Raw genomic sequence first — 21973 nt, forward strand, 5'->3', positions numbered from 1 at the left:
CGAAGGTAAAAAAATCATGGGGCGGTTCCCCCGGCCCCGGGGCATGTCCCTGGCCACCCTGCGACCCCCAGGAGCCCATACAGGACCCCGAAAAGAACGCCATGGGGAACCTTGGCCAAAACCAACACTATAATAGGGTGATGTTGACCATGGCTTGTTAAGATATACCCATAACAGCTGACATATGAACTTACCCTGCAGGGCAAGAGCACAGCTGGTCCACAGTGTTTCAGGATTAGTTGGTGGGGTTTCTCATTCTCTGATGGCGACCGGTAAGCTTTACCCTCCATTACAGTTGCCCCCTGCAGTCCGGAGTCCACGCAAGTCAGCTGTACTGTTAATATTGTGACTGCAACCCCTCCTGCCTTTCACGGGACCACATTCAGGATGAATCACTCCTAAATACATCACTTATTTGCTCTGGGAATGCGCTGATTTCTTCCCTCATGTTTTGGGGTTTTCCAGCTACTTCCTGGATGGTTCTGAAAAGCTTGATGGGCATAGCAACGGTAACTAAGGGGAGGGGGGCGGGACTTTACGAAAGGTCGATGGGCCGGATACAATTGGGGAGAAAGGGGGGTCCCAACAACAACAAAACTGGTATTACTGTGTAAACTGGTATTACTGTGTAAGCTGTGTAAACTGGTATTACTGTGTAAACTGTGTAAACTAGTATTACTGTGTAAACTGTGTAAACTAGTATTACTGTGTAAACTGGTATTACTGTGTAAGCTGTGTAAACTGGTATTACTGTGTAAACTTGTATTACTGTGTAAACTGTGTAAACTGGTATTACTGTGTAAACTGGTGTTACTGTGTAAACTGTGTAAACAGGTATTACTGTGTAAACTGGTATTACTGTGTAAACTGGTATTACTGTGTAAACTGTGTAAACTGGTATTACTGTGTAAACTGGTATTACTGTGTAAACTGTGTAAACCGGTATTACTGTGTAAGCTGGCATTACTGTGTAAACTGGTATTACTGTGTAAACTGGTATTACTGTGTAAGCTGTGTAAACTGGTATTACTGTGTAAACTGTGTAAACTGGTATTACTGTGTAAACTGTGTAACCTGTGTAAACTGGTATTACTGTGTAAACTTTGTAAACTGGTATTACTGTGTAAACTGTGTAAACTGTGTAAACCGTGTAAACCGGTATTACTGAGTAAACTGGTATTACTGTTTAAACTGGTATTACTGTGTAAACTGTGTAAACTGGTATTACTGTGTAAACTGTGTAAACTGTGTAAACTGTGTAAACCGGTATTACTGAGTAAACTGGTATTACAGTTTACACTGGTATTACTGTGTAAACTGGTATTACTGTGTAAACTGGTATTACTGTGTAAGCTGTGTAAACTGGTATTACTGTGTAAACTGGTATTACTGTGTAAACTGGTATTACTGTGTAAGCTGGTATTACTGTGTAAACTGTAAACTGGTATTACTGTGTAAACTGGTATTACTGTGTAAACTGTGTAAACCGGTATTACTGTGTAAGCTGGCATTACTGTGTAAACTGGTATTACTGTGTAAACTGTAAACTTGTATTACTGTGTAAGCTGGTATTACTGTGTAAACTGTAAACTGGTATTACTGTGTAAACTGGTATTACTGTGTAAACTGGTATTACTGTGTAAACTGTAAACTGGTATCACTGTGTAAGCTGGTATTACTGTGTAAACTGGTATTACTGTGTAAGCTGTGTAAACTGGTATTACTGTGTAAACTGTGTAAACCGGTATTACTGTGTAAGCTGGCATTACTGTGTAAACTGGTATTACTGTGTAAACTGGTATTACTGTGTAAGCTGTGTAAACTGGTATTACTGTGTAAACTGTGTAAACTGGTATTACTGTGTAAACTGTGTAACCTGTGTAAACTGTGTAAACCGGTATTACTGAGTAAACTGGTATTACTGTTTAAACTGGTATTACTGTGTAAACTGGTATTACTGTGTAAGCTGTGTAAACTGGTATTACTGTGTAAACTTTGTAAACTGGTATTACTGTGTAAACTGTGTAAACTGTGTAAACTGTGTAAACCGGTATTACTGAGTAAACTGGTATTACAGTTTACACTGGTATTACTGTGTAAACTGGTATTACTGTGTAAACTGGTATTACTGTGTAAGCTGTGTAAACTGGTATTACTGTGTAAACTGGTATTACTGTGTAAACTGGTATTACTGTGTAAGCTGGTATTACTGTGTAAACTGTAAACTGGTATTACTGTGTAAACTGGTATTACTGTGTAAACTGTGTAAACCGGTATTACTGTGTAAGCTGGCATTACTGTGTAAACTGGTATTACTGTGTAAACTGTAAACTGGTATTACTGTGTAAACTGGTATTACTGTGTAAGCTGTGTAAACTGGTATTACTGTGTAAACTGGTATTACTGTGTAAACTGGTATTACTGTGTAAGCTGTGTAAACTGGTATTACTGTGTAAACTGGTATTACTGTGTAAACTGGTATTACTGTGTAAGCTGGTATTACTGTGTAAACTGTAAACTGGTATTACTGTGTAAACTGGTATTACTGTGTAAACTGGTATTACTGTGTAAACTGTAAACTGGTATTACTGTGTAAACTGGTATTACTGTGTAAGCTGTGTAAACTGGTATTACTGTGTAAACTGGTATTACTGTGTAAGCTGTGTAAACTGGTATTACTGTGTAAACTGGTATTACTGTGTAAACTGGTATTACTGAGTAAGCTGTGTAAATGGCATGGCTAGATGACAAGTTGCTGGTACAGCTGGGTAAAACTGTGTTAAGCCGATTTTTTTCTTTCTCCACTTCACCGTCAAGTAAGCGGGCGATGACCCAACCACATCGCCAACCAGTCTGACCATAGACTGCCACGTCCTCTACAAGCGGAGGCAGAAAGAACGGACTGTTATATGAGACGTGCCACCAAGTGGAAAAGACGAACACAGCTGGCATATGAAGAAAAACCCTTTGAAAGAAAACAGGAATTTAAACTGTCTCTTTTCTCCCTTTGTGTCTGTGACAGATGCTTTGTGACAGGCTCGGGCGTGAGTCCACGAATACTGGGATGGCATCCAGAGCTTCACCTGCGCCACCGTCCATAGGGGTAGTGGTGGTGTCAGGGAGGGCATCCCACCTAAAATTCTGCCAAATCGTGAGGCGGATTGACAAGACCAGGAATGGTATACCAGATGGGTTGAGGCCCGGGTGAACAACAACCGCCATTGGTGCTGTGCCCTCCCAGGGCACTGATGGGAACTAAGCGCCTGTTGGGGAACGTAGGAAAAGATGGAGGAGAGGAGGGGGTACAAGCAAGACAGAAAAGAGAGAAGAGACAACTGAAGAAGAAAGACTCTAGAATGGCCACACGTAATGTTGGGACAATGACAAGCAGAGGGAGAAAAACAGCAGCCGTGATGACCAGCAGAAGAACACAAGTCATGTGTGTTGAGGAGACAAAGTGGGAAAGGGGGAAGGCAAGAGAGACTGGAGGAGATTATGAGATATACTACCATGGGACAGACAGTGGAAGGACTGGTGTGGGAATAATCCTACACAGACAGACTACATTTTATTCAGAAAGCAGCACTTGAGGGAAGCAGTAAATTGTTAAGTTATATAAAGCAAGTGTGTAGCAAAACAACACAGACCACTGATCTGCCAAATGAAGACAAGAAGCAAACTCAGAGTACAAAGACCAGCAGCATGGAAGATTTAATGAGGGAGCTGAAAGAGGAACCTTGTAGAGAGAGCTTCAGGATGAAGATAAGAGAGCTGTTGGGAGATAGGTTGCCACTAGACTGGGACAGAACAGCAGGAGGACTAAGGGAAACAGGCAGGCGAGCGCTAGGAGAATCTCAAGGGGGTGAAAAGAGGGGACAGGGAAGTTGGTGGTGGGAGGAAGAAGTGCAGCACTGCATAAAGGAGACAAAGTTGGCCAAAATGAAGCTGGACAAAAATGAGGATGAGCAAAACAAGAATGAATACAAGAATGCTAAGAAAGAAACTAAGAGAGCAGTAGTGGTAGTAAGGGTAAGAGCACACGAGGACCTGTACAAGAGACTAGATACCAAGGAAGGACAGAAGGATATACTATATAGAACAGCCTCACAGAGAGACAGAGCAAGCAAGGATGTGGAACAAGTAAAACTGATCAAGGACGCGGATGGAAGAGTACTATCGAAAGACGAGATGGAGGGATTATTCCAGGCACTACATGAATGAAGAGATAACAGAGAAAGAAGCACAGATGAACCAGCAAGGAACGAAGAGGATGTGGGAGAGATTACAAGGGATGAGGTGATAACAGTGATGCAACGAACGAAAGATGGAAAGGTTATGGGACCAGACAATACGAATAAGACCAGCAGAAGTCTGGAAATACTTGGGCGATACTGACAAGAGTTCCTGACTAGACCCTTCAACAGCATCATATAGACTGGGGAAATGCCGGATGAGTGGAGAAAGAATATATTGGTACCAACATAGAGGGATAACAGTGATGGGACATAGAGGGATAACAGTGATGGGACATAGAGGGATAACAGTGATGGGACATAGAGGGATAACAGTGATGGGACATAGAGGGATAACAGTGATGGGACATAGAGGGATAACAGTGATGGGACATAGAGGGATAACAGTGATGGGACATAGAGGGATAACAGTGATGGGACATAGAGGGATAAAAGTGATGGGACATAGAGGGATAACAGTGATGGGACATACAGGGATAACAGTGATGGGACATAGAGGGATAAAAGTGATGGGACATAGAGGGATAAAAGTGATGGGACATAGAGGGATAAAAGTGATGGGACATAGAGGGTAAAGGTGGGACTGCAAAGGTAAAGGTGGGACTGCATCAAGGATGGGTGTTGAGCCCTGTCCCGTGTGTGATCCTGACCGGCAGCCTCGCAGGACATCTTAAGAAAGAGCCACGGTGGAGCATAATGTTTGCTGATGACACCGTGCCGGCAAACGAGGGCAGGGGGAAGGTTGGAGAAAGATCTTGAAGATTGGAGAGAAGCGCTCCAGATCAGGGGACTAAAGATCAGCAGAACAAAAGTCAGAAAGAGTCAGAAAGTCCAGGGCCATTGCTCATCCCCAGTCCGCCGCTGGAACAGAGCTCATGACGTCATCTGCCCTAAATATGGCCAGAATCCCAAAACACCCAGACTGACTGTCTCATTATAACAGCATAATGTATGGTACACTATGTAACTCGGATTAGCCAGTCGGTGTTAATCTAGAGGACGCTAGGACCCAGGGTTTGCACAATGGATTGCGTAACGGGGTTTGGTGGTGGTCTTAGAGCATTTGAGTGCTCAATAGCCTCGACTTTTGTAAATGAGCTCAGGAGGAAGGTCCGATTCGTTCGCCATTGTCAGCGTTCGCCTGCTCAAAGGTTCTGCAAAATAAGAGACTGCCCATCGACAGTTATGTGCACGCATGTAGCCTGTTAATTCCCGCTTTAGCCTTTAATTAGTAGGCTGTTAATGGGTGTGAAGACGTGCCTAGAGCCGCCACCCAGGACAAGTTGCTATCAATGAGACAGAACACTTCAGGATGCAGACTGTAAGCGACAGAAACTCACAGTACAGATTCCGTTAGATATTTCTTAAGCTGTGGTATGTTACAGTGTGGTCTAACCACTCGTCCTGGTGCAAGGACACACACACACACACACACAGACACACAATTCAACTCGACACTCTTGAACCTTTGCTGCCAGGCCTAAGGAGGAGGATGCACATGCAGTATTTCACCCTGAGCAAACAACAGAAGGAGACGGGGGAGGGGGGGGGAGTGAGAGAGACAGACGAGGGGAAAGGGTCGTTGTTGCAGAAGAACTCGGAGGACCGGTCCAAATCTCGCAGCTGAGCACTTGCTCTGCCTCGTGCTGGAGATGTTAGATTGTCTGCCGGCTCTGTTTATGAAAAGCGGGGCGGCCTCTCCGCCGACGGCCGCGGCTCGTTGGGACACCGGTGCCGTTGGATGAGCGGACTCCATCTGCACAGAGGGCCGCTCCCGATCCAGATAGACCTGCACACTGGTGTTGGCAGCACTCATTAGCTCGGGCCTGTGCCGCGTTATAGCCACTGAGCGTGCATGGCACTGTGCCATATTGCATGACATATGTGATATCAATAAAGTCTGATTGATTGATTGATTGATTGATTGATTGATTGATTGATTGATTGATCTCATTCAAACATCCTGCATGGTAGTAGTCAGTGTACAAATGCTGAAAAGGAACAAAACAGCGAGCTAGCAGGAAGTATGGAAGGGGAGGTGAGCTGTGAGCAGAGGGGGTTTTCATTCCCAGCTGGAACACCTCAAGGTAAATGAATACCAAACACCAAATACGGAGCAGGACCGCCATGTGTCTCCAGAAGAGCTTTGGGCGTTGGTTGGAGCGCTGCCGCGTGAGTCCGGAGCTGTGGGTGGTGGGAGGCGGTCAGGCGGGGGCCGCTCTCCGAGAAGAGAAGGGGAGGAGCACATGGGCTCCTGCTCCACCAGCTCCCAATAACACTAAGGCCACGGACACTGTCCAGCTTTATCCCGACACCCATAAACGGCCGGATGGATTCTGGGAATTATCCTCATAGAAGATTACCTCATCCCGGGAGAGGGGGGACACCTGGTCATGTACAGCCTCATCTTCCCCAGTCTTCACACAACTACAGACACAAATCCATCCATTCATCCATTCATCCATCATCCATCCATCCATCCATCCATCCATCTATCATCCATCCATCCTTCATCCATCCATCCATCATCCATCCATCATCCATCCATCCATCATCCATCCATCCATCCATCCATCCTTCATCCATCATCCATCCATCCATCCATCCGTCCATCCATCCATCCATCATCCATCCATCCATCCATCCATCCATCCATCCATTCATCCATCCATCATCCATCATCCATCCATCCATCATCCATCCATCCATCCATCCATCATCCATCCATCCATCATCCATCCATCCATCCATCCATCCATCATCCATCCATCCATCCATCCATCCATCCATCCATCCATCTGTCCATCCATCCATCCATCATCCATCCATCCATCATCCATCCATCCATCCATTCATCCATCCATCATCCATCATCCATCCATCCATCATCCATCCATCCATCCATAATCCATCCATCCATCCATCCATCCATCATCCATCCATCCATCCATCATCCATCCATCCATCCATCCATCATCCATCCATCCATCCATCCATCCATCATGCATCCATCCATCATCCATCCATCCATCCATCCATCCATCATCCACCCATCATCCATCCATCCATCATCCATCCATCCATCCATCATCCATCCATCCATCCATCCATCATGCATCCATCCATCCATCCATCATCCATCCATCCATCCATCCATCCATCATCCACCCATCATCCATCCATCCATCATCCATCCATCCATCATCCATCCATCCATCCATCCATCCATCCATCCATCCATCCATTATCTGAACCACTTCTCCTGGATCGCGGGATGCTGCAGCCTATCCCAGCAGTCATTGAGCGGCAGGTGGGGAGACACCCTGGACAGGCTGCCAGGCCATCACAGGGTCCACACACACACACACACACACACACACACACACACACACACACACACACACACACACACACACACACACACACACACAAACACACACACCTAGAGGCAATGTAGTACGGCCGATTCTCCTGACCTCATTCGTCCGTCGCAGCGACGAGGACCATCGAGTCATCCTGTGATGGATGAGCGATGATTAAAGTGAGGAAGAGTTGCGCGTCATCAACCCCACCCTCTCGTCCGACACCACCTGCTACCCGTGGCAAGACTAAGCGAGACAACTGGCAACGGAGATGCAGATTTTTGCTCAGGGTTTCTTCCCGAAGCCTTTCCCGGTACACGAGTATACACCCGCAAGGCAGCGCAGGTTTAAATCCGGGTTCTCCTTCTGCAGAGGAGCTGCCTGACAGGGCCGGCGACCTTCCTCTACCCCCCCCCCTCCTCCCCCACAGTGTGTGGGAGGAAACCGGAGCCCCCGGAGGAAACCCACGCAGACACGGGGAGAACATGCAAGCTCCACACAGAGGACGACCCGGGACGACCCCCAAGGCTGGACTACCCCGGGGCTCGAACCCAGGACCTTCTTGCTGTGAGGTCACAGTGCTGACCACTGTGCTGCTGCTGCTGCTGCTGAGACAGGAGTCAGGAGCACTCTATCTGTCACACCTACATCACCTCCCACAGCAGTGCAACACAATGACTAACACACACACCCAAAACTACAAGAACACACACACCCACACTAACACACATACCCACACTAACACACACACCCACACTAACACACATACCCACACTAACACACATACCCACACTAACACACATACCCAAACTAACACACACACCCACACTAACACACACACCCACACTAACACACATACCCACACTAACACACATACCCACACTAACACACATACTCACACTAACACACATACCCACACTAACACACATACCCACACTAACACACACATACCCACACTAACACACACATACCCACACTAACACACATACCCACACTAACACACACACCCACACTAACACACATACTCACACTAACACACATACCCACACTAACACACACACCCACACTAACACACATATCCACACTAACACACATATCCACACTAACACACATACCAAAACTAACACACATATCCACACTAACACACATATCCACACTAACACACATACCAAAACTAACACACATATCCACACTAACACACATATCCACACTAACACACATACCCACACTAACACACATACCCACACTAACACACACACCCACACTAACACACACACCCACACTAACACACATACCCACACTAACACACATACCCACACTAACACACATACCCACACTAACACACACACCCACACTAACACACATACCCACACTAACACACATACCCACACTAACACACATACCCACACTAACACACATACCTACACTAACACACATACCCACACTAACACACATACCCACACTAACACATATACCTACACTAACACACATACCAAAACTAACACACATATCCACACTAACACACATACCAAAACTAACACACATATCCACACTAACACACATACCCACACTAACACACTTATCAAAACTAACACACATCCGCTGGATCGGCTGGGAGAGCCTGGTCGGATACAGAGTCTGGTCTGATATAGAGTCTGGCCTGGTATAGAGTCTGGTCTGATATAGAGCCTGGTCTGATATAGAGCCTGGTCAGATATAGAGTCTGGTCGGATATAGAGTCTGGTCTGATATAGAGTCTGGCCTGGTATAGAGTCTGGTCTGATATAGAGCCTGGTTGGATATAGAGCCTGGTCTGATATAGAGTCTGGTCAGATATAGAGCCTGGTCGGATATAGAGCCTGGTCTGATATAGAGTCTGGTCTGATATAGAGTCTGGTCTGATATAGAGCCTGGTCTGATATAGAGCCTGGTCTGATATAGAGCCTGGTCTGATATAGAGCCTGGTCTGATATAGAGCATGGTCGGATATAGAGCCTGGTCTGATATAGAGCCTGGTCGGATATAGAGCCTGGTCTGATATAGAGTCCGGTCTGATATAGAGTCCGGTCTGATATAGAGTCTGGTCTGATATAGAGCCTGGTCTGATATAGAGTCTGGTCTGATATAGAGTCCGGTCTGATATAGAGCCTGGTCTGATATAGAGCCTAGTCTGATATAGAGCCTGGTTGGATATAGAGCCTGGTCTGACATAGAGCCTAGTCTGATATAGAGCCTGGTCTGATATAGAGCCTGGTCTGATATAGAGCCTGGTCTGATAAGAGCCTGGTCAGATATAGAGCCTGGTCTGATATAGAGCCTAGTCTGATATAGAGCCTGGTCGGATATAGAGCCTGGTCTGATATAGAGCCTGGTCTCATATAGAGCCTGGTCGGATATAGAGCCTGGTCTGATATAGAGCCTGGTCTGATATAGAGCCTGGTCTCATATAGAGCCTGGTCTGATATAGAGCCTGGTCGGATATAGAGCCTGGTCGGATATAGAGCCTGGTCGGATATAGAGCCTGGTCTGATATAGAGCCTGGTCTAATATAGAGCCTGGTCTCATATAGAGCCTGGTCGGATATAGAGCCTGGTCGGATATAGAGCCTGGTCGGATATAGAGCCTGGTCTAATATAGAGCCTGGTCTGATATAGAGCCTGGTCTGATATAGAGTCTGGTCTGATACAGAGTCTGGTCGGATATAGAGCCTGGTCTGATATATACCATGTCCAGTTGCACTCGATTCAAGTCCTTTGGATAACCATGACCTGGACGAATGAGAACATTCACAGACAAGATCCAGATCCAGCTCTCCCCGGCATCAAACGAAGACACACATAGACGCAGACGTGGACAAAGACGCTGCATGGACGGTGCTGGCTGAGGCCGCCGCTAACGTGAATTCGCGCCGCCATGAGTGATTATCTCATTAGCAGTCTGTGGAAGCTGGTCAGTGAGCTTTGTCTGTTACTGTGTGCTGATGCAGGTTCATGTTCTTTAGTTTACATCGTACTCCTGACTGTTCCCCTCGAGAGGTAGAAACAACGCACAGCCAGACATAGATGCGTCGCACACACACCTGCAGGGCAGCACTCAACACAATGGCCTTTCAAACACTTCCACTTGCAGCATGCAAGTCCCATATGAGACGACGACTACTATGAGTAATGGGTAATACTATGAGTACATATGAGTACTACTACTAATGAGACTGGTTGGTTATCTGAGTCAGACATTCAACCTAACGTCCCTCATCTGTGTAGCTGCCTGTGTCATCACTCAGCTTCTTTGTTGTACCGTTTTTCCTTTACTGCATCCTCTATTTAGTCTACACGGCGTCCAACTGCGCTGATCTGATGCACAGATGAAAGACTGAATCTAACATTTCAGAGCATCTTATTTCACTCAAATTTCGATTTTGAGGAAAAAACGGAAAACTACTGGAAAAGCCCTCCCGGCAGTGCCGCCAGCCTCCGAGCTGATGACATCATCACATCTTCATTAACACCTCCATCTTGAATATCCATCCATCCATCCATTATCTGAACCGCTTATCCTGCTCTCAGGGTGGCGGGGATGCTGCAACCTATCCCAGCAGCCACTGGGCGGTGGGTGAAGGTGGGTGAAGGTGAAGGGTGGTGGGTGAAGGTGAGGGGTGGTGGGTGAAGGTAAGGGTTGGTGGGTGAAGGTGAAGGTGAAGGTGAGGGGTGGTGGGTGAAGGTGGGTGAAGGTGAGGGGTGGTGGGCGAAGATGGGTGAAGGTGAGGGGTGGTGGGTGAAGGTAGGTGAAGGTGAGGGGCGGTGGGTGAAGGTAGGTGAAGGTGAGGGGCGGTGGGTGAAGGTGGATGAAGGTGAGGGGCGGTGGGTGAAGGTGGATGAAGGTGAGGGGCGGTGGGTGAAGGTAGGTGAAGGTGAGGGGCGGTGGGTGAAGGTGGGTGAAGGTGAGGGGTGGTGGGTGAAGGTGGGTGAAGGTGGGTGAAGGTGGGTGAAGGTGGGTGAACCATACAGAAACAGATGAAACACAGAGTGCTCAGAGGAAGTCATGTATGAAGTCATCTTTTCTTCTTTTAGCAGAACTGCCCCCCCCCTCCACCCAGCTAGACGACTGGCCCCGCAGGGCCTCCATCTGCATGGGTTCGGTGGGCGGCTGGGCGTTTTCTGATCGGGTCCATCTGTTCGGTGGAAACGGCACCTGACAACCTGGCTGGTTCCGTGCGAGGTGGAGTCCCGCACTCCGAGGCCAGGAAGTGAGAAGGGAAGAAAGAACACGTGTTTCCCTGCGTGGTGTGCGGGACGTGTGCGCGTGCGTCACGGCTGTGTGACTGACGCGGAGAAGATGAAGGGCGCTGCGGTTCAACAGGGGGCGCCACACGCGTGGCTGCCGACAACACGCGTGGCTGCGGACGAGGATCCCAGGCTGCTCTGAGGGGAGGACCTGCAAGTGGCGGCGGGGAAGAACGAGTGAAGTGAAGCGCGTCACTGTAAAGTAGCTGGGGTGGACTACCGTCCCGGTCCAGCAGGTCCGGCTCACCATCAGTAGGTATGTGGCCTCGGCATTACACGTTATAGACCATCAGTAGGTATGTGGCCTCGGCATTACACGTCATAGACCATCAGTAGGTATGTGGCCTCGGCATTACACGTTATAGACCATCAGTATGTATGTAGCCTCGGTTTTACACGTTATAGACCATCAGTATGTATGTAGCCTCGGCATTACACGTTATAGACCATCAGTAGGTATGTGGCCTCGGCATTACACGTCATAGACCATCAGTAGGTATGTGGCCTCGGCATTACACGTTATAGACCATCAGTATGTATGTAGCCTCGGTTTTACACGTTATAGACCATCAGTAGGTATGTAGCCTCGGCATTACACGTTATAGACCATCAGTAGGTATGTAGCCTCGGCATTACACGTTATAGACCATCAGTAGGTATGTAGCCTCGGCATTACACGTTATAAACCATCAGTAGGTATGTAGCCTCAGCATTACACGTTATAGACCATCAGTAGGTATGTAGCCTCGGCATTACACGTTATAGACCATCAGTAGGTATGTGGCCTCGGCATTACACGTTATAGACCCTCAGTAGGTATGTGGCCTCGGCATTACATGTTATAGACCCTCAGTAGGTATGTAGCCTCGGCATTACACGTTATAGACCGTCAGTAGGTATGTAGACTCGGCATTACACGTTATAGACCGTCAGTAGGTATGTGGACTCGGCATTACACGTTATAGACCATCAGTAGGTATGTAGCCTCGGCATTACACGTTATAGACCGTCAGTAGGTATGTAGACTCGGCATTACACGTTATAGACCGTCAGTAGGTATGTAGACTCGGCATTACACCTTATAGACCATCAGTAGGTATGTGGCCTCGGCATTACACGTTATAGACCATCAGTAGGTATGTGGCCTCAGCATTACACGTTATAGACCGTCAGTAGGTATGTGGCCTCGGCATTACACGTTATAGACCATCAGTAGGTATGTGGCCTCGGCATTACACGTCATAGACCGTCAGTAGGTATGTGGCCTCGGCATTACACGTTATAGACCATCAGTAGGTATGTGGCCTCGGCATTACGCGTCATAGACCATCAGTAGGTATGTGGCCTCGGCATTACACGTTATAGACCATCAGTAGGTATGTGGCCTCGGCATTACACGTTATAGACCATCAGTAGGTATATGGCCTCGGCATTACACGTTATAGACCATCAGTAGGTATGTGGCCTCGGCATTACACGTTATAGACCATCAGTAGGTATGTGGCCTCGGCATTACACGTTATAAACAATCAGTAGGTATGTAGCCTCGGCATTACACGTTATAGACCATCAGTAGGTATGTGGCCTCGGCATTACACGTTATAGACCATCAGTAGGTATGTGGCCTCGGCATTACACGTTACAGACCATCAGTAGGTATGTGGCCTCGGCATTACACGTTATAGACCATCAGTAGGTATGTGGCCTCGGCATTAGACGTTATAGACCATCAGTAGGTATGTAGCCTCGGCATTACACGTTATAGACCATCAGTAGGTATGTAGCCTCGACATTACACGTTATAGACCATCACTATGTATGTAGCCTCGGCATTACACGTTATAGACCATCAGTAGGTATGTGGACTCGGCATTACACGTTATAGACCATCAGTAGGTATGTGGCCTCGGCATTACACGTTATAGACCATCAGTAGGTATGTAGACTCGGCATTACACGTTACAGACCATCAGTAGGTATGTGGCCTCAGCATTACACGTTATAGACCATCAGTAGGTATGTGGCCTCGGCATTAGACGTTATAGACCATCAGTAGGTATGTGGACTCGGCATTACACGTTATAGACCATCAGTAGGTATGTAGCCTCGGCATTACACGTTATAAACCATCAGTAGGTATGTAGCCTCAGCATTACACGTTATAGACCATCAGTAGGTATGTAGCCTCGGCATTACACGTTATAGACCATCAGTAGGTATGTGGCCTCGGCATTACACGTTATAGACCATCAGTAGGTATGTAGCCTCGGCATTAGACGTTATAGACCATCAGTAGGTATGTAGCCTCAGCATTACACGTTATAAACCATCAGTAGGTATGTAGCCTCGGCATTACACGTTATAGACCATCAGTAGGTATGTGGCCTCGGCATTACACGTTATAGACCGTCAGTAGGTATGTGGACTCGGCATTACACGTTATAGACCCTCAGTAGGTATGTAGCCTCGGCATTACACGTTATAGACCATCAGTATGTATGTAGCCTCGGCATTACACGTTATAGACCATCAGTAGGTATGTAGCCTCGGCATTACACGTTATAAACCATCAGTAGGTATGTGGCCTCGGCATTACACGTTATAGACCATCAGTAGATATGTAGCCTCGGCATTACACGTTATAGACCATCAGTAGGTATGTAGCCTCGGCATTACACGTTATAGACCCTCAGTAGGTATGTAGCCTCAGCATTACACGTTATAGACCATCAGTAGGTATGTAGCCTCGGCATTACTCGTTATAGACCATCAGTAGGTATGTAGCCTCGGCATTACACGTTATAAACCATCAGTAGGTATGTAGCCTCAGCATTACACGTTATAGACCATCAGTAGATATGTAGCCTCGGCATTACACGTTATAGACCATCAGTAGGTATGTAGCCTCGGCATTACACGTTATAGACCGTCAGTAGGTATGTAGACTCGGCATTACACCTTATAGACCATCAGTATGTATGTAGCCTCGGCATTACACGTCACAGCTATGGGGCTCATTTCCCATCCGCGCCCACGTGACATGAAACGAAACGCCACTTCCGCCAGCAGCGCAACACAAACACAAAAACACACACACATAATGTTGTGATGAAGGTGTCATTGATGTGACACCTTCATCACAACCGGACTCCCCCCAACTGAACTGCGGTGTGAACCACTCACTCCAAGGAAACTGCCAGACGGATGGAGGGGGGGGGGTATCTACCCACTCAGCTACGGTGATGAGAGACGACAACGACTACATAGAGTCATGCGTGGGTCTCACACAGGAACATTCAAAAAGGGGTTTAAAGCACACACACACACACACACACACACACACACACACACACACACACACACACACACACACACACACACACACACACACACACACACACACACACACACACACACGTGTGGCGGCCAGAAACATGAATTATTCCGCCTGTTCACCCAGCAGGGACATGTGTACTCTTGTGTGTCGCTGAACAATCTTCTGCACACCACAAGTGTCCTGACGGAATAACACAATGAACTGGCCACCAGCTGCACACACACACACACACACACACACACACACACACACACACACACACACACACACACACACACACACACACACGCACACTCAAGCCCCTGTGTTGTAATTACACATAAATCATGACAATAGACAAATAACCCCATAATCCATTGCACCGTTGGCGAACACGTGTTTTTGAGTTTTTGAATGTCGCACCTCTCCCTTCCCCATTGGACGTTGTGCACGTGATGTGCGTGACGAGGCAGAACATGGCGCGTTCTTCCTCGTGTAGCTTTACTGACAGCCGGTGATGCTTATGGCATGGACCAGGCTTGTACTGTCTCATACAGAATTTACTTGACTCACTGGATTATATATATATACATACATACATATACATACATACATATATACATATATACATACACACATACATACATACATACACACACACACATACATACATACATACATACATACATACATACATACATACATACATACATACATACATACATACACACACACATATATATACATATACATACATACATGCATGCATACATACATACATACATACATACATACATACATACACACACACACATATATATATACATACATACATACACATACATATACATACACACATATACACACATATACACACATATATATACATACATACATACACACATACATACATGTATGTGTGTATGTATGTATGTATGTATAATGTATAGTTTCGCAGTAAAGCGTTGTGCAGGAACTTGCTTCCAGCCTCTTCTCTTTAGAAGAAACAGGCTGGTGGTGTAAAAGCTTTGCCACAAGGTGGCGACAAACCACGTTGGGAGGTTATAATCAAACGTGTGGTGTTGTGTGAGCTGATAAAGACGCGTCCCCAACACGCCGTGCCGGGTAAGGTGTGCAGGATCAGGCTGCATGTTTTCTTTGCTTCCAGAGGTAAAGAAAACACCGATGGTTTGATACCGGCCACCTGAGCTGTCACTCGGCTGTGGCTCGTCTATCACTTACCAGAATCCATCTGGCCCGTCCAATATTACAGAAGCCCTTCGGCTAACCTTGCTGGCGGAATAACATAAAGGCTACTGTGACTGACATCCATTCACATTGTTTAAGTTCTTTCACACCTGCAGGAAACTCTCATCTGCTGCTCTTCCTTGCAAGCTACCACTCACCCGGTCAGCCCCGAGTCCGTGTTTCAGTCATCCAGCCTGCCACTGGCCAAACCGCTGTTTATCCAAACCACATCCATCCATCTCCCAGCCTCCCCGTCTCCATCCTCCGGAGCAACTCACTCAGATGCCCACTAGTGGACCAGCAAATCAGTCTGCAGGTCAGTCAGTGTTACAGGTCTGACACGTGACCACAGCCCCTTGGTCAGCAGGCAGCGGACGGGACAGTCTCAACGATATATATATATATATAAAGCATAGCGAGCTCCATCTGCAGCCTCCCTGCAGCGCAGTGGACAGGCCAGTCCATGTAAAGAGCATGTAAAGTCCATGTAAAGAGCATGTAAAGCCATGTAAAGTCCATGTGAAGTCCATGTAAAGCCCATGCAAAGAGCATGTAAAGTCCATGTAAAGTCCATGTAAAGTCCATGTAAAGATGATGTAAAGAGCATGTAAAGTCCATGTAAAGAGCATGTAAAGTCCATGTAAAGTCCATGCAAAGAGCATGTAAAGAGCATGTAAAGTCCATGTAAAGAGCATGTAAAGTCCATGTAAAGTCCATGTAAAGAGCATGTAACGAGCATGTAAAGTCAATGTAAAGTCCATGTAAAGAACATGTAAAGAGCATGTAAGGAGCATGAAAAGAGCATGTAAAGAGCATGTAAAGAGCATGTAAAGAGCGTGTAAAGAGCATGTAAAGAACATGTAAAGTCCATGTAAAGAGCATGTAAAGAGCATGTAAAGTCCATGTAAAGAGCATGTAAAGAGCGTGTGAAGAGCATGTTAAGTCCATGTAAAGTCCATGTAAAGAGCATGTAAAGTCAATGTAAAGTCCATGTAAAGAGCATGTAAAGAACATGTAAAGTCAATGTAAAGAGCATGTAAAGTCCATGTAAAGAGCATGAAAAGAGCATGTAAAGAGCATGTAAAGAGCATGTAAAGAGCATGTAAAGTCAATGTAAAGTCCATGTAAAGAGCATGTAATGAGCATGTAAAGTCCATGTAAAGAGCATGTAATGTCAATGTAAAATCCATGTAAAGAGCATGTAAAGTCCATGTAAAGTTCATGTAAAGAGCATGTAACGAGCATGTAAAGTCAATGTAAAGTCCATGTAAAGAGCATGTAAAGAGCATGTAAAGTCCATGCAAAGAGCATGTAAAGTCCATGTAAAGAGCATGTAAAGAACATGTAAAGTCCATGTAAAGTCCATGTAAAGAGCATGTAAAGTCCATGTTAAGTCCATGTAAAGTCCATGTAAAGAGCATGTAAAGAACATGTAAAGTCCATGTAAAGAGCATGTAAAGAGCATGTGAAGAGCATGTAAAGTCCATGTAAAGTCCATGTAAAGAGCATGTAAAGTCAATGTAAAGTCCATGTAAAGAGTATGTAAAGAACATGTAAAGTCAATGTAAGGAGAATGTAAAGTCCATGTAAAGAGCATGAAAAGAGCATGTAAAGAGCATGTAAAGAGCATGTAAAGTCCATGTAAAGAGCATGTAAAGAGCATGTAAAGTCAATGTAAAGTCCATGTAAAGAGCATGTAAAGAGCATGTAAAGAACATGTAAAGTCAATGTAAAGAGCATGTAAAGTCCATGTAAAGAGCATGAAAAGAGCATGTAAAGAGCATGTAAAGAGCATGTAAAGTCCATGTAAAGAGCATGTAAAGAGCATGTAAAGAGCATGTAAAGTCAATGTAAAGTCCATGTAAAGAGCATGTAAAGAGCATGTAAAGAGCATGTAAAGAGCATGTAAAGTCAATGTAAAGTCCATGTAAAGTCCATGTAAAGAGCATGTTTAGGCTTCACACACCAGTCTGACACCAGTTTCACAGGGAAATGCTACAGAATTAGGAAATGAAATGAGAAAATTACGTCATCATTTCATTTGAGTCTATGCTTAATGGCCCATAAGAAAGTTTACCATGGCAACTGTACCGTAATAGCACCGCGGTACGTGAGCTGTTTCCACGCGTCTTGTTGTTGTTGACTGAAATATCGGTAAATAAAATGAAATCAATCAAGCTGCATTTCTGTCACGCTTGTCTAGCTGCACTCAAAGCGCTTTACAGTTAATTCATTCACACACGTGGCAATGTATTTGTTTGTGGTTGGTACGCGAATACGTCTGAAAATATTGGTAAATTAAATGAAATATTGAGATAAGCAGGAAAACTAGAGCTCAGCAGGAAAACTAGAGCTCAGCGGGAAAACTAGAGCTCAGCAGCAAAACTAGAGCTCAGCAGCAAAACGTGTAGGATTAGAATTAGATCAACGCATCCGATGAGAAACGTGTTTCCCACCGTTTTATCAACATCCTTAACACGTCACACATGTCCAGACTCCCTTCACGCAAACCCACACGCCTGACGACAAACAAGCTGATGTTTGTCGTTGTAGTAACGCTGTAATAACGCTGTAATAAGAGTTCCAGAGCGAGAAAAACACACAAATGACACACAGCTAACCTGACTGTGTCATGCCTTCACATTCATATAGCGGCACACAACATGACAACTATTCTAGCAGATAAAAACACACAACATGACAACTACTCCAGTAGATAAAAACACACAACATGACAACCACTCCAGTAGATAAAAACACACAACATGACAACTATTCTAGTAGATAAAACACACAACATGACAACTATTCTAGTAGATAAACACACACAACATGACAACTACTCCAGTAGATAAAACACACACAACATGACAACTATTCTAGTAGATAAAAACACACAACATGACAACTACTCTAGTAGATAAAACACACAACATGACAACTATTCTAGTAGATAAACACACAACATGACAACTATTCTAGTAGATAAAAACACACAACATGACAACTATTCTAGTAGATAAAACACACACAACATGACAACTATTCTAGTAGATAAAAACACACAACATGACAACTATTCTAGTAGATAAAACACACACAACATGACAACTATTCTAGTAGATAAAAACACACAAAATGACAACTACTCTAGTAGATAAAAACACACAACATGACAACTACTCCAGTAGATAAAACACACAACATGACAACTACTCCAGTAGATAAAAACACACAACATGACAACTACTCTAGAATTTAAACACACATATGACAACTACTGCAGTAGATAAGAACCAGTAGGACGCGTGGCGGCGCGTGTCGGGAAGCGTGCCGTACCAGCCGCCGTGGCCAGGCGACAGAAAGGCCAGAGAGCGGGTTTCTCTTACCGTGTCAGATTTAAAGCACGGCGCGTCTGTCAGCGGTGGAAGCGCGCGCTCCCTCTCCCGCACGCGCGCCGACCGACCCCTCAGCGCAGGCTGGTGTCGGGCGGGAACGCGTGACGTCAACACGACACCTTGGTTTCCACCCCCCACCCCCACAAAACACATCACTTTCCGTCAAGAGGGGCGGGAAACACACCCGGGTTTCATGACTGCCGCCACAGACACCACCCCCCGCCTCCGCCGCCACAGACACACCCCCCGCCCCCGCCCTGCCGTCAGACACCCCCACCCCCGCCCTGCCACAGACACACCCCCCGCCCCCGCCCTGCCGTCAGACACCCCCCCCAACTACCCCCTCTCTCTTGTTCATCCCCGTTTTCATCATCTTCTTATTCTCTTCCTGTCCGTCTATTTTAGCTCTCACTACGCCTCTGACACCCAGCTGATTTCCATAAAGCTTTATTATTATTATTATCATCATCATCATCATCATCATCATTAGTTTCCAGCTTTTCCTGGGCGCGTGGAAACCCCGTTTACAGCCCTCTGGATTTCTTTACTTTGATGGATCTGGAAGTTGGGTTTTAAAATTTGGTTCAAAAAGACCGCCCCCCCCCCTTACTAGCCTAGAGATCGTTGGTTCGAATCCCCGTGGTGCCTCCGGCTTGGTCGGGCGTCTCTACAGACACAATTGGCCGTGTCTGCGGGTGGAAAGCCGGGTGTGGGTGTGTGTCTGGTCGCTGCACTAGCGCCTCCTCTGGTCGGTCGGGGTGCCTGTTGGGTGGGGGGGGGGCTAGGGGGAATGGCGTGATCCTCCACGCGCTACGTACCCCTGGTGAAACTCCTCGCTGTCAGGTGAAAAGAAGCGGCTGGTGACTCCACATGTATGGGAGGAGGTACGTGGTGGTCTGCAGCCCTCCCCGGATCAGCAGGGGGGGGGGGGGAGCAGCGACCGGGACGGCTCGGAAGACTGGGGAGAAAGAGGGGGGGGGTCCAAAAAAGAATCCCCCATTGAAATGTGTGCGAGTGCCACTTTATAAAACTTTATTAGAGAAGCTTGTGGGTGCACCGGCATGGGTCAGTTCTCCAGAATCACATTTTGAGCCGTTTTGACTGCCGGAACTACAGTCATATCACTCCGCAGCACACAGCCGCACCGGCTGATAGAGCGGAACCAGGAAGTGCCAGCAGGGTCCGTTAGAAGCCTGCTGCGTCTCTGCCCGCATGTCACACTTCTGTCTGGGGGGTTTCCACTCGCACCCTGCTGGTGTCAGACCTGGTGTACGCTGCACTACTGAGACCAGCGATTTTGTACTGGGGGGGGGGCTACTAGGGCCCAGAAAAGAGGGGGGGTCTCGGGAAGCCTGGAATTAAACGTTTTGGTTTGCAAATGTTTTATTTCTAAGTAATTAGTGTCATAACTTCGGTTAAAACTGGCTCAATACATCATTTGAGGGATTTAAAGAAAACAGTGGAGGCTCTCTGAGGCCCCTCCCACCCCTCTCTGAGGCCCCTCCCACCCCTCTCTGAGGCCCCTCTCAGCCCTCTCTGAGGCCCCTCCCACCCCTCGCTGAGGCCCCTCCCACCCCTCTCTGAGGCCTCTCTCAGCCCTTACAAAAGGTGCAAAACGGTTTACTCCGCCCTTCACGAGCGTCTCTCAATGCAGCTCATCTAGTCCTGTCGCGAGTGACTGCTAACAAGCGCAGAGTCGTGTCTTTCCCAAAGAGCAAAATCTGGGTTCCAGAAGAGAAAAGAAAAGGGAGAGCAGGCAAAAGGAGGGAAAACAACTGCTGAGTAATTTCTTCCAAAAGAAAGGTGAGCTAGGAGCTTTTAAAAGAAAGGTGGCTAGCTAACTAGCTAAAGAGGAAAGCTATGATAGCTAACTAGCTAGCTAAAGAGGAACGCTATGATAGCTAACTAGCTAAAGAGGAACGCTATGATAGCTAACTAGCTAAAGAGGAACGCTATGATCGCTAACTAGCTAAAGAGGAAAGCTATGATAGCTAACTAGCTAAAGAGGAAAGCTATGATAGCTAACTAGCTAAAGAGGAACGCTATGATAGCCAAGTAGCTAAAGAGGAACGCTGTGATAGCTAACTAACTAAAGAGGAAAGCTATGATAGCC

At 46.5% G+C, this 21973-nt stretch overlaps 1 protein-coding gene across 1 annotated transcript in view; it reads right to left on the reverse strand.

The window, feature by feature from the left end:
• Window positions 1-19990, reverse strand: part of LOC130126888 (ovarian cancer G-protein coupled receptor 1) — a 65922-nt gene extending 45932 nt beyond the window's left edge. Inside the window, exon 1 of the mRNA XM_056296533.1 lies at window positions 19852-19990. The gene's annotated coding sequence lies outside the window, so the exon portion shown is untranslated. The remainder of the gene's footprint in view (window positions 1-19851) is intronic.
• Window positions 19991-21973: the final 1983 nt, after the last annotated feature.

Source organism: Lampris incognitus, chromosome 16, assembly GCF_029633865.1.
Source record: "Lampris incognitus isolate fLamInc1 chromosome 16, fLamInc1.hap2, whole genome shotgun sequence".
Taxonomy (NCBI): Eukaryota; Metazoa; Chordata; class Actinopteri; order Lampriformes; family Lampridae; genus Lampris; species Lampris incognitus.